A 13,250-nucleotide genomic window follows, 5' to 3' on the forward strand; every position below is an offset into this window, starting at 1 on the left:
GGATAGTAAATTGCACATTTCTAGAAAACAAAGAAATATTGATATCAACATTTATATTTTAAATACAAACAAAGGTCAAATATTAAAGAGAGGCGAAAGATACCAAAGAGATATTCAAACTCATAAGTTGAAAACAAACTGACAATGCCATGGCAAACAACGAAAAACGATGAAAAGACAAATAGCACACAAAACACAAAAAATAAAACTTAAGACTGATCAACACGAACTCCACCAAAAACCGGGGGTGATCTCAGGTGCTCCACATGTGGCACCCGTCGTATTGCTCATATAACATGCATAATTACTAATCCGGTTATAAGTCTAATTCAGTTGGTCACATTCGATAAAATGAGGACGGGATTATGGTTACGATAACATATCCGTCGTCATCTGTAAATTAAGAAGATGTGGTATGATTTCCAGTGAGAAAAAACTCTCCACCAAAGACAAAATGACGTAAGAGGTTAGCATTGATAAAACATATATATCCACTAACTCTCGAATCCATGCGAGTAAGACCACAGATAGAATACGCCTTAACTGCTTGGGTCCCAGCCACAAAAGATTCCATCTACAAAATGGAATGAATACAAAGAAGAGCTGACAGATACACGACAAATAAGAATAAACCACAGACACCTACAACGGAAATCATTACAACGGAGAAAGGAAACAAGACTAGCCATGTTCTATCAAATCGAGAATAACATAGTTGCGATATCTAAAGAAGGGCGGCTCACACCACCTTGCGTCAAGGTAAAAACATGCATCCAAATGCATACCAAGTTCCGCACTGACTTATCGATGCACACGAGATGTTCTACGTACTGCAGCTTTTAAGGAATTGGAATGCCTTACCACCGGACATCCCACAGACAAAGACATTATGTGATTCAAATCCCTAGTGCCAAACCAAAGAGCCTTTGAGGTTCTTTCTGTTTTTAGCCATTTTTTAAAGCTCATATTTCCACTTCGTCCATAGATCGTATCGGCCATAGTACTATATCAGCAATAGACGATTCGGCAACATTATTATATAGTGATTATAACATATATATATGTAGAACTTTTGTTAGTTTGGTTTGAAAAGAAATATGTTTTTACTATAATTTTTATTATTCTAAAGTGTACATCTGCTGTTGAACACGTAGACTTATTAAAGACTGGTTTTTAAATCTAAAATGCTTCTTTTTAACTTTGGTATTTGATTTACAGCTTTTTAATAACAGAGAGTAAAAAAGACACGTCATTCGTAGAGAGAAAACGCATACAAAAATTATCCTGGCACTTTTCATGTTGGTTGAAAAGGTTGAATGATTGATTAATGATTGTGACAAATGCAACTTACAGCACTCTGACCTAAAAAAAAATGCACGAGACACGAAAAACATAAATTGAACCATACTTCATGGACAGCATTGACCACACATGTATTTGTTGTTTGTTTGTTTTAATGTTATGCCTTTTCCTATCTATTTTTGGAACATCACATTTCTTATGGAGCCGTGTACATAGCCAGGTTCATAAGATATTTGGTAACTTGAACAATTATAATATAAACTATGAGATGAAGATTTATTGTTTCATTTTGGCATTAAGTATTTATAATTTGAATAAATATCAAATCATCTTTTATTTCAAATTAACGTTTTAAAACGTTACATTGCTAGTCTGTTTGCCATAAGAACAAATACTGTGTAAAATAGCGGTGTTTAATTACTGAAGTTGGCGGATCTACTGATTCTATTATATATAGTTGTCTAAACATAAATAAAAAAAATGTGTATTACCAAAGACTATAGACGAAAGATTATTCATTTACTGAAGTTTTTTTGTGTTGGTTTTTAAAGCTGGGACAAAAGAAGACTACGACTTCAATTATTTTACCGTCTCTACACGGAACAAAGAAATAGTGTCAACGTCCCTTGACTTTATTTTACAGCAAGATTAAATTTTAAGCAGTCTTTCAATCATTTACTTAATTCAATTCATATACTATTACACTTCATAATATGTGTCTTTTAGGGTTCTAAAGTTCTAAACAGATCACCAAAACGATTTAATCACGTGTTATCAGGATATGCAAATTAAAAAAAAAAATCAAAAGTCTTATCACAATGAAATAATACATGACGATTTTGATTAGGTTACAGTTAGTAATACTAAATTACCATACCAAAATACAAGGCTAATGTGTTTCGATGAAGTGTTAAAATTTCGAGCAATTGTTAAATCAATCTTGACTTATTATGAATAAAACAACATACACCTTACTTGAAACCCTCTTTGGAGATTCCACCCATTACCTAGTTTATTTTTATGTTTTTCTTTTTATATCTAAACACAAAAATGGTTTTGGATTATATGTATTTAATACACTAAAGTTTTTTTCTTTTGCAGATTTTTTTCAACATATGTCAACATTTCTAAGTTCCCATATTAGTTTTATTATCCGTCATAAGATGATGCGTTAAACGTAGCATTCACTATGTCCACAGGAATCGCAACACCTTCAAAGATAGATAATTTTTATTTCTAAACTGTTGAGAAATCAGATTCATTAACTTTATAAGCTAGTGCAACATACCTCTTTTTCAAAAAAATTATTCCTTCATACCAAATCTTTAGTTTTTGATTAAGATCTCAGCAGTTCTAGATTTTTATATAAGAGGGGCGAAAGATACCAATGGGACATTCAAATGAATAAGTAGAAAACAAACTGACAAATCCAAGGCAAAAACCGAAAAACGACCAAACGAAAATCACACCATAGAAAATTAAAGACTGACCGACAGGAACCCCTTCAAAATCAGGGGGGATCACAGGTGCTCCAGACGGGTATGCACATCCTGCTCCACATGTGGTACCAGTTGTGTTGCTTATGTAAAAAAAAAACCGTGATAACAGTATGACGTTAGGTCATATTCAAAAAGAAAGAGAACGGACTTGTGGATTATAACTTAACACTATATTTTGTACAACATGTGGCTTCCGCAAGAGTTTTTTCTTAATAATTACGAAAACACTGTTACGATCCCGTACTATTGATATTTTTCTCTGTCATTTTTCTAGATTCCAATTTACCCCAACTGGTTTTATGATCAGCTTGTGGTTCAGTTTTCATCGTTTTTTTTCCAAAATTTGGTTATGGTATCAGATTTAATTGCTTGCTTAGGCCTCCGACTCTTATTATGCTGTTTTTATTTTCTTTGGTATGTAATAATGTATTCTGGGTAGCACTGACTACTTTTATACACAATAAATTCTCTAAAGTTCCACTGTCCATCAGCAACTACGGAATCATAAAATCCATTCCCTTGAGAATTGTGTAACGATTCACAACATTTATCTTCCTTGCAGGTTTTGCATGGAGGTCTTCGAAATGAATACGGTGTGTCCGTCACGAAAATCTCTCCAAGAAGCATTCTAGTAAGAATCATTTTCTTTTCTGACTTCTTATCTCGCTGCCATTTGGGATCTGGAAAAAATAAATAGGACATGTACTTTTGCAATTTCCTGCCGTCATGATGAAAACATTATATTATGCAACATATTAATCATACTCAAAGATACATAAAACAGGAATTCTGACGAGAGAATAGTTCTAACACAATCAAACTTCACCACTACGAAATTTTGGTTCAATAGCTTCCTTGTAAGCAGCAAGTTGCTGCTTTCAAGGAAATCATTATAGTAATTTCAAGCTCTGGAATATTGCATCAATTGGGAGATATTTACTCAATATGCAGGAGCTGCTGGAATTTTGCTACATAGAAAATTCACAATTGGGAAGCTGAAATCATCTGTTTTGTCGTAAAGTTTTGTTCTCAACAGACCTCATTGTAAATTTCTAGATATAAGACAAGATATGAAGCTACATTGTATCTGTAGTATCTTTTATTTCAGTTTCGATGGGATATATATGCGTTCAACATAGTCACCAAACTCTGAATTATTTAGTGAGAGGACATTATATAGCGGAACGTGAATTTAAAAGATGATGCTAGCTTCTTATAATTCTTCATAAGAAGCTCCTGCATAAAGTCAGCCTCACATGGCGTGCAAAATTTAAATTCTGGTATATATGATGGATTATGAATAATAGAACAAGTCTACAAAAAGAGGAGAACATTTGGTTCTAATGGGAATGTCGATGCTTGTTGAAAAAACACGTCCTCCAAACGTAACAAATATATTGTCAAAACATGACTTTTCTAAATTATCTGTTAATGAATTTAGAGATTATTTAGAAACTAAGGTTCCAACTCCTTCAGGCAAGGTATGCCTTAGATTATTTAAACTGTTCTTTTTGTGTCTCTTTTGGGCATACTAGTATAGCTTTCTATGTGTTTTAAAATCGTAACATTGCTGTTAATGTTTTGGTTTGAGTGTTGTTTTTGACACATAAATCTATAATGTATTATTTTCATATTATAAATATCATATAGTTAAATATAAAACATCTTATTTTTACCTTTGGCCAATGTTAATTTTTACTGCGTTTAATTTTAGCCAAAACATCTTAATTCAAATTCTAATTTTTTTATTGACCAAATTACGGGGCCCAAAGCAGGATATCAATTATAACAAAGACGCACAGATGCACCAAATAAACAAAAATATGACTACAACCAAAATGACGAAGGAAATGGTAGTCGCATATTGTTACTTAAATATTAATAATGGTGAATAGTTTTTACGTAAAAATATTCATGTTCAAAATTGTTTAATATTCTAGACTTATTCAATCCTTATTTCTCTCCTGAAAATTTTTATTTGATTAAAGTTTTGAAATTAGTTGTGTAAACATTTTGCAACGTCGTTGTCAGTTTGTCTTCGACTTATGAGTTTGGTATCTTCTTCCTCCTTTTAAGACTCCAAACTAAACAGTTGTTGGATTTTAATTTCACTACTGTCAAATGATTTGTTATACTTCATGTACAGGTTTTTGATATAGAATAACTTTAAGAAATTAGTTAAGTATTATCGAGTTTGGTCCAGCATGTAGATTTGCGGTATTGTTAGTCGTAGAGGTCTTTTTGCACACATAGTTTGTTTTTTTACAGAACAGAGCAAACAACTTATTATTTGACATCATTTACTAACCCTATTAGACAATTTTGAAAATGTACATCAAGAGTACATTATTAGTTAAATGATAATTTCGTTATAAGGGTATGTATGTCATTCCCGTAACAGATACATGGTAGTCATTATTTTAGATCTCAATAGTTATTTTATTTTATTTCAGTGATAGATGAGTGTGGAGATCAAAAGATTGAAAAACAGAAAAACTGGCTATTCAAACATTTTATTTTTGGTTTCAAATAATAGAACTACTTCAATATTCTGCAAACAATAACTTGATAAGATAAAAATTTGTAGGATACGAGTATTTCTTAGGAGTGAATTCCCGGCTTAGGGGTAAACGAAAGACGTCATCATGATTTGACCGACCGTTATTGAATACATGTGTCACAGATAACCGCCGATATGTTTCACTAATTGTAGTTAAACTTCCTGTCTTTTTCTCGTTTGCATTATCACCGAACTTGACTTATAGATTATTTCTTGCAACTACCAAAACGACAGATGTAACTAAGAAAGCGGGCATCTTTCTTTACCTTAAATGTACCGATTTTGACATCAAATATGGTATAAACATATAAATTTAGGCGACAGTAGTTTACCGATGCTCAAATCCCGTAAATCGATTAGCAACTGACAAATCAAGGTCACAAACAAAAACTGAGGGAGTCACACAAACTCCAAAAGGAGCGAGACCGGGTATGGTTCTCCTGCTATACATGCATCACACGCCATGCGAATTCACACTCAGTCAAAATTTCTCAATCGGGAATAGTACTCAATTGATAAAATTACAGATCAGACGACAATACTGGTATCCAAAGATCTAAGACCGCATAAAACATGTCGCTGGTGAGTTGGTTGAAACACCGACGCATCGTTTTAGTTAACCGTTAAACTTATGTAGTGTCGATTTCACTTTTTCTTCCTCATTACTCTGTTGGAGCATTTTTTGTGTAAGTAGCACACACTTGTTGATGTCGTCCGTATGCTATAATCATGCACGAGTGTTACGAATTAACTGAGATATGTAAACGCCATAAGGCCTTTGATTCCTTGATGTTAATGAATATATGAAAGTGAGCTCACAAGATAGTTTTAAAAATTCCTTCATAATCATATTACTCGTACTCATTTTGTTGTTTTTACGAAAAAAACATTTTTAAAATGTAATTACCTGTACATTGATCACATTTAGTCGGACTTTCAGCTGCATAAATACCTGGTCCAAGCATACCATTACTCAATCTGTGATCAAAACCCTGATTTGCTATATTATTTATCAGGTTCACGGTTGTACCGTGGAATAAATAATGTTCGTTAACCATTTGGATCATTCCACGTTTTAAGATGTTGTTGGCTTTACGGGAAGTTAAAATGGGTCAACTTGAGCATCGTATGTCTTCGAGTTTTGGAAGATGCCTTTTAAACTGTCCGACTTTATAAACCATTCTTGCTCTGCATTGGAAATAATTTTCTGCTAATGAAGGGTTTTCAATTCTTTCTACATTAAGAATTTTTATGTCCCTATAATTTAAGGCTTCAATTCCACGTGAATCGCGACCTATTCCAACGAATTCCGCTTTCCATGTTTTTTTAACAAGACTTTCAATTGCAAAACGTTCTCTTTGGCTGACCTGAACTAGTTCCAAACACTTTTTAGTTATCGACTGACAGTTCCATTCCTTAAAGGTTTTTGTATGGTCGAACATTGTCCAGTACAAAGGTGCTTTTAAATCAGATTTATACATTTCCATATAAAGTTGTTCTAAAAAATAAATAAAGCAAAATAATATATAGTCTTCAATATATTAATTTACTAGTACATGTATATAAATTGAAGTACAAAAATGTGATATCATTTGTTTAATTTCAAAAAGAGCATAGTTCTTGAAATGTCGTCCGTTTGATAGACCTAAATCTGTGTTACCTTTTACCGATGGCGTCCCCCTTTGTATAGGAATATATTGCCTTAGCTGTATTTGACAAAACCTTTCGGAATTTTTGACCCTCAATGCTCTTCAACTTCGTACTTTACTTGGCCTTTTAACTGTTTTGATTCGAACGTCACTGATGAGTTTTTTGAAGACGAAACGCACGTCTGGCGTACACAATTATAAGCCTGTATCTTTGGTGAGTTTTTTACACGATTGGTCATTACCTATACAAAGTTTCCTTTTAATCACACTACATTATTTATTCCTCTTGCATTATTCATAATTCAATCATTTACCATTAGCAGCGTTCGCAATTACCCTTAGTCATATGCAACTTGCTTAAACATGTAGTGAGGGGATTTGAAATACAAGTATATATAGACATATATAAAGAGTGGAAATTTTAAAACGAACAAAATGAAATAAAAGATATTAAATTCTAACGAAAAGTAATATCGCGGATCATCTTTGGTATTTTTAATCAGAACTTACTGCAAACTATATTACTTATTGGCGAAGTTCAAATCGTTTAAATCAATTTTGAAAATACTGACCATGACAAAAACTGAGAGGTCCGCATGAAATCCAAATAAAGCGAGAGACCATTCCTGATAATACATTTTATCATTCCCAATAACATTCACCGCTGATCTTTCTCCTTTGAAACATCCATGATATCATGATATCAACATTATCAATCATAAAATTTATTTTCAGAGAAACTGACAGTCGTATTTCTTCATGACAGATTTAAGGTTGAATTGACATTAAAACGAGCAGTTGTATCGCTCCAAAACGGTTTGCTATGCCATATGTTAAATATTATATAACTGACACAAGCTTAAGCATATAAAAATGAATTATACATTAAACGTAGAGAAAGTTACATTTCTTTATTTTTATAGTGATTAAGATTATAACACAATGTTGTCTGCTGTACCCCTATTTTTGACATTTTTACCTATTATGTCTGTTTGTTTTGTTCACACATTGTTGTCAATATAATGGAATTTTATGCGACTGTCATACAAGTGAGAGGTTCAGCTAGCTATAAAACAAGTTTTAATCTACCATTTTCTACACAAGGAAATGCATGTACCAAGTCAGGAATATGACAGTTGTTTTTCATTCGTTTGATGTGTTTGAACTTTTGATTTTGCCATTTGATAAGGGACTTTCCGTTTTGAATTTTCTTAGGTATTTTTGTTGTTTTACTTTTTACATGGTTTCACCGTATTTTATTTTTACAGTAAACTGCAATATACTTGGTTAGTATATTGTTATTCACTACAATGGCTAAACCTTCCGTGTGTATGTGTATGTCACTACTGAGAACGAAGTGTGAATTGGGTTAGAAGTATAAGTTGTAAACGTGTGTTACAAAAATTGCAGGTAGTTGATATCTAATTTCTTTCCATGATGATTTATAAAAGATTTATGTCATCAATAAAAATTCGTGGTGTAAATTTCGAATCAATTGATACAGCTTTCTCTCAGTGTGTGTGTGGATTTTTTTTTTGGCGATCCAAAAATTGAAATGAAACAAACTAAACGTTCCATAAATAAACATGAACGGTACTTTTTTCTTTGTACTAGATGCGCATTTCGACAATTAATGTCTCTTCAGTGATGCTCGAGGTCAATATATTTGAAAACCAAAACACTAAACAAACTTTGAAGAGCAAATCAAATTAAAATAGACCTAAAGTATAGCCAAATGCGAACAATGAATTAGAGCTTTGCAAGAGGGAGATATATTTCTTGACTTTAAATAATTTCCAAGATTTATAACAGCAAAAACGTGCGATACTGTTTATTTACACCATTCCTCATTACATCAAAAGTCATTCCTCATTCCCCATTATCGCATTCATTCATTTGAGTGTTTATTCAATGATTCCGATAAGAATTGCAAAGGGGCAGATTTGGTTAGTAATATAAACAAAGGACCTAAAGTATAGCCAAATGCGAACAAGGAATTAGAGCTTTGCACGAGGGAGATATATTTCTTGACTTTAAATAATTTCCAAGATTTATAACAGCAAAAACGTGCGATACTGTTTATTTACACCATTCCTCATTACATCAAAAGTCATTCCTCATTCCCCATTATCGCATTCATTCATTTGAGTGTTTATTCAATGATTCCGATAAAAATTGCAAAGGGGCAGATTTGGTTAGTAATATAAACAGTCTCCTCATCATACTATTAAGCGTTTAAATATGAAAGTAACAATAAAAACCCGTCTTCTTCCTAGCTAAAATGCATTCGTTCCTTAATATACAATTTGCATTTTAAATCTGATAAAGAACCATGTTTATTGCGTTTCGCCTAATGTAAAAGATAAATATAAGTATCTCAGATATTCGTGAATGAAAGATATTTTTCTTTTACCTGTTAACATTCTAACTTCTTTTATCAGCACCTGAAGTAAGAAAGCGATACAATAGGCGTAACTTCAAACAGGAAAACTAATCTTTACACGTAATAGTTTTCAATTATTAGAATATACTTTGTAAATATCTATTATTAATTAAATTACATGTATGTTTCATTAGAATACATAATTTTGATTATCTGACCACAATCGAGAGGCGCTCAAATATCATATTTTTTCCGTATAAAATACAACAGCTATGAATGCACGTGTTATCCGTGACAGTGTTAAAATAAAACAAAAGAAAAGCTTGCTATAACTCGTAAATTCATGGTTGTAGCATAAAAAAGTAATTATAAGAATTGAATGCTTCTTTTTTTAATTTTATAGGGCTAAAAAGCGTTGATCGTGCACACATTTTTCAAATGTTTCCCGCTTCATACAAAATGTTATTCAGTCAACGCTTTTACACCCCAATAAAATTTTGAAAAGAAGCATTTAATTCTTAGATTAAACAAGATGTGGTATAATTGTCAAAGAGACAACTATTCATCATAGAACAAATACCCAAAAAGGACGTAAACAGGTACAGCTTTCCAAAAGACCTAAATGGTGAACCAAACTCATACCTCATGACAACTATAAAAGAACCCCATAAAGCAGTAAAAGGTAAAACAAACTATGATCGAATTAAATTTAAAGGGTTAAACAATCTGTTTCAGGGCAGAAGGTAATCAAAGAAAACCACTTGACTTGTGTTTTGTATACAATTGTTTGTCTTTTGGTTTTTTCATTTTTTTTGCCATGGCGTTGCCAGTTTATTTTCGACTTAAGAGTTTGAATGTCCCTTTGGTAAGATTCGCCTCTCTTCGACTACAAGTGCTTGGCTTCAGGCAGGAAAATAAGCAAGTGTGGGAAAGAAACATACTTTGGAGCGTTTATCCCTCTATATAAACTAATCAGATGTTCAGTAGTTGTCGTTTGTTGATGTGGTTCATAAGTGTTTCTCGTTTTTCGTTTTTTATATAGATTAGACCGTTGGTTTTCCCGTTTGAATGGTTTTACACTAGTAATTTTGGGGGCCCTTTATAGCTTACTGTTCGGTGTGAGCCAAGGCTCCGTGTTGAAGACCGTACTTTGACCTATAATGGTTTACTTTTATAAATTTTGACTTGGATGGAGAGTTGTCTCATTGGCACTCATACCACATCTTTTTATATCTATATAGTAGAGTATTTGTTTGGTTTTCTTTATTTTTGGGTGTTGTTAATATGAGCCCTTTTATCAGATTCTTAAATTTTACCAGAAGTAATATTGAAAAAATATTTAAATATAAAAAATCTCATTACTTGCTTAAACGTTATTTAAATAAACACCAAACTATGCACTATGCTGCTTACAAAGGAAAATAAACTATACTGTTTCATTAAATAAACACTCGGTCTGGGAAGAAGGTAGTTCATAAAAATTTAAAATGAACAGATATACAACCTATTTCCCTTTTTTAATCTTCGAACTGTTTTCGGTTTTTTCTTATTAACTGGGTCAGCAACGGCGAAATCAGGTTTAGTTAGGTCTTTCCGTCTGCCCAAAAGACCTTTGATAGAAAACTTTCGTCAAATTTTTCTTGGCTTCTATGACAAGGAATATTTTTATGTTTGGTCTGCAGCTTAATGATATGAGGTTGTAGCGTGTAAAAGAGAGGAGAAATATACCAAAGGAACATTCAAACTCGTAAGTAGAAAATAAACTGACAACGCCATGGCTAAAAAAGAAAGAGACAAACAGACAAACAGACAAACAACAGTACACAAAACACAACATAGAAAACTAAAGACTGTGCAACACGAACCCCCACCAAAAACTGGGGTCGTAAGCAATTTTAACATCTGCCATGCAGCCACTTCCTGTTTGCTGATAGTTTTAAATTTTACAACACTCATTGCATAAGGAACATTTTGGTCAAAATGATTTTTTTTTTCGCATCTACGGAATGGATTTCTTTCATATTTTGTCTGCAGCCTAATAATGTTGAGTCGTAGTGTGTAAGCAATTTTTGACATCAGCTGTTCAGTCACTTTATGTTTGCTGTCATGATAGATTACACATTTGTATTCAATAGTTTTTCAATTTACTATGCATCCATATTTGTTTCAGAATGATTAAAAACCCTTGACTATAAGGCGTTTGAAGATATTGAATTTTAGTTAATAAAGAAATAAATATAAGGTTATAATCAGTATAAAAAATATATTGTTTGCAATTTTAGATTTACATTTTTATGATTACTGTTATCATAATGACTTGTTCCTTTTCTTTTTTTTTTTTTTTGCTCACCTTAAATACGGAATGTTCCCTTCTGTGAAATACAATGTTTTGCTCACCTTAAATACGGAATGTTCCCTTCTGTGACATACAATGTTTACTGATAAATGATGTATTTGTGAATCTTCCGCTAGTTCTATAATTGTGGATATCATGTGTTTAGCGATTACATCGTCTGGAAATCCCCAAATCCCATGACCAAGTGGTGGTATTACAACACTCTTTATCTTTTCGTTAGACTTCGCAATATAATTGAAACATTTTTTCATGAGTTTTTGTAATTCCTGAAAAATAAAAGGCATATACATTATAACAGATACACAAACTAGAATAAGAAAGGATTCCGGAGCATAATCCTGAAACAAGATACATCAATTCACTTAATAGCTTCACCTTAAGTTAATATAAACTTACGAATATGCACGTTCTATTGTATTTGTATATTCGCAATATTGCTAGTGGTCGAATACAAAATTGAGTCAAATTTGGTGAGTAGGTGAAAGAACTTTAAGTTATTATAGAAATAGGTTTTTTATCGTTTGTTACATACTTGTTTGATACCGATAGATGAAAAAGTATCACTTAATTTATTAACATTATAATAATAGAAGATAAAGTTGTTTGTGCACTATTCTAATATGACGTGCTTCTTTCGCTTTGTAAACAACACCGTGATAAAATTCTCGATATATCTATACTTAGCGCAGACTCAGAGATATACATAATAACGGATGTTACAATATACCTCCCACGTAAATCCACATGTATTGGAACCTATTTGCAAACACTTTGCCGATTTTATTGTTTTAAAAATTGCAATTAAAAAAAGACAAAAGAACTTTTATTCTTATTCGGATGCATAATAAAAAGAATTAATGCACAAGTGCACAGAGAAATCAACAAAATCAAAATAAAATAAAATTCCACGAAAGTCTATTAATGTTTTTGGCGCATTTAAGTCATTTCAAAACATGACGTCATACAAATGAAAACGCTAGAGTTGAAGAGTTTCCGTTACGTGAACCATCGAACTTCGTATTATATTGTATTAAAATGGATTTCTGAGGTAGGTTTTGTTTTATTTTCTATTCTATTGCATTATTCGCCTATTTACTGATTTCAGCAAGTCAACATGGCGGCTCCTTAGTAACGAAATGTCAACTTTGGATTTGACGGTAGCTTACGAGAAAAACATGTAAATTAAAAATGGCAAATGTTGGCTTTGAAAATAAAAAGAATTAAAAACAATTTTTCTAGCTGTTATTTACGAAATAATTTATGCAAGCTACAGATTTATTAGACTGTTTTAGCTTTATCTAACAGGGAGTAAAAATGAACAGCCCCACAAACGGCATACCCACTCTCGCTTCAGTTTTTTAATGACCGTATTTGTCCTATTGGAATCGAAATAATTCATGGAAGCCATAGATTTGGTGTAAATTTACACATGGCCTGGGTCGTGATATTCGTTAATTTTATCCCTCGCTAACGCTTAGGATAAAATTCGAATATCACGACC

At 32.3% G+C, this 13,250-nt stretch overlaps 1 long non-coding RNA gene across 1 annotated transcript; it reads right to left on the reverse strand.

The window, feature by feature from the left end:
- Positions 1–2,892: 2,892 nt before the first annotated feature.
- Positions 2,893–9,454, reverse strand: LOC127735277 (uncharacterized). Its single transcript, XR_007998210.1, has 3 exons — positions 9,424–9,454; positions 6,269–6,859; positions 2,893–3,481 (listed from the first exon to the last, which is right to left on the reverse strand). It is a non-coding gene; the product is annotated as an uncharacterized LOC127735277 (long non-coding RNA).
- Positions 9,455–13,250: the final 3,796 nt, after the last annotated feature.

The sequence above is a fragment of the Mytilus californianus genome, unplaced genomic scaffold (assembly GCF_021869535.1).
Source record: "Mytilus californianus isolate M0D057914Y unplaced genomic scaffold, xbMytCali1.0.p SCAF_3, whole genome shotgun sequence".
In the NCBI taxonomy this organism is placed as follows: Eukaryota; Metazoa; Mollusca; class Bivalvia; order Mytilida; family Mytilidae; genus Mytilus; species Mytilus californianus.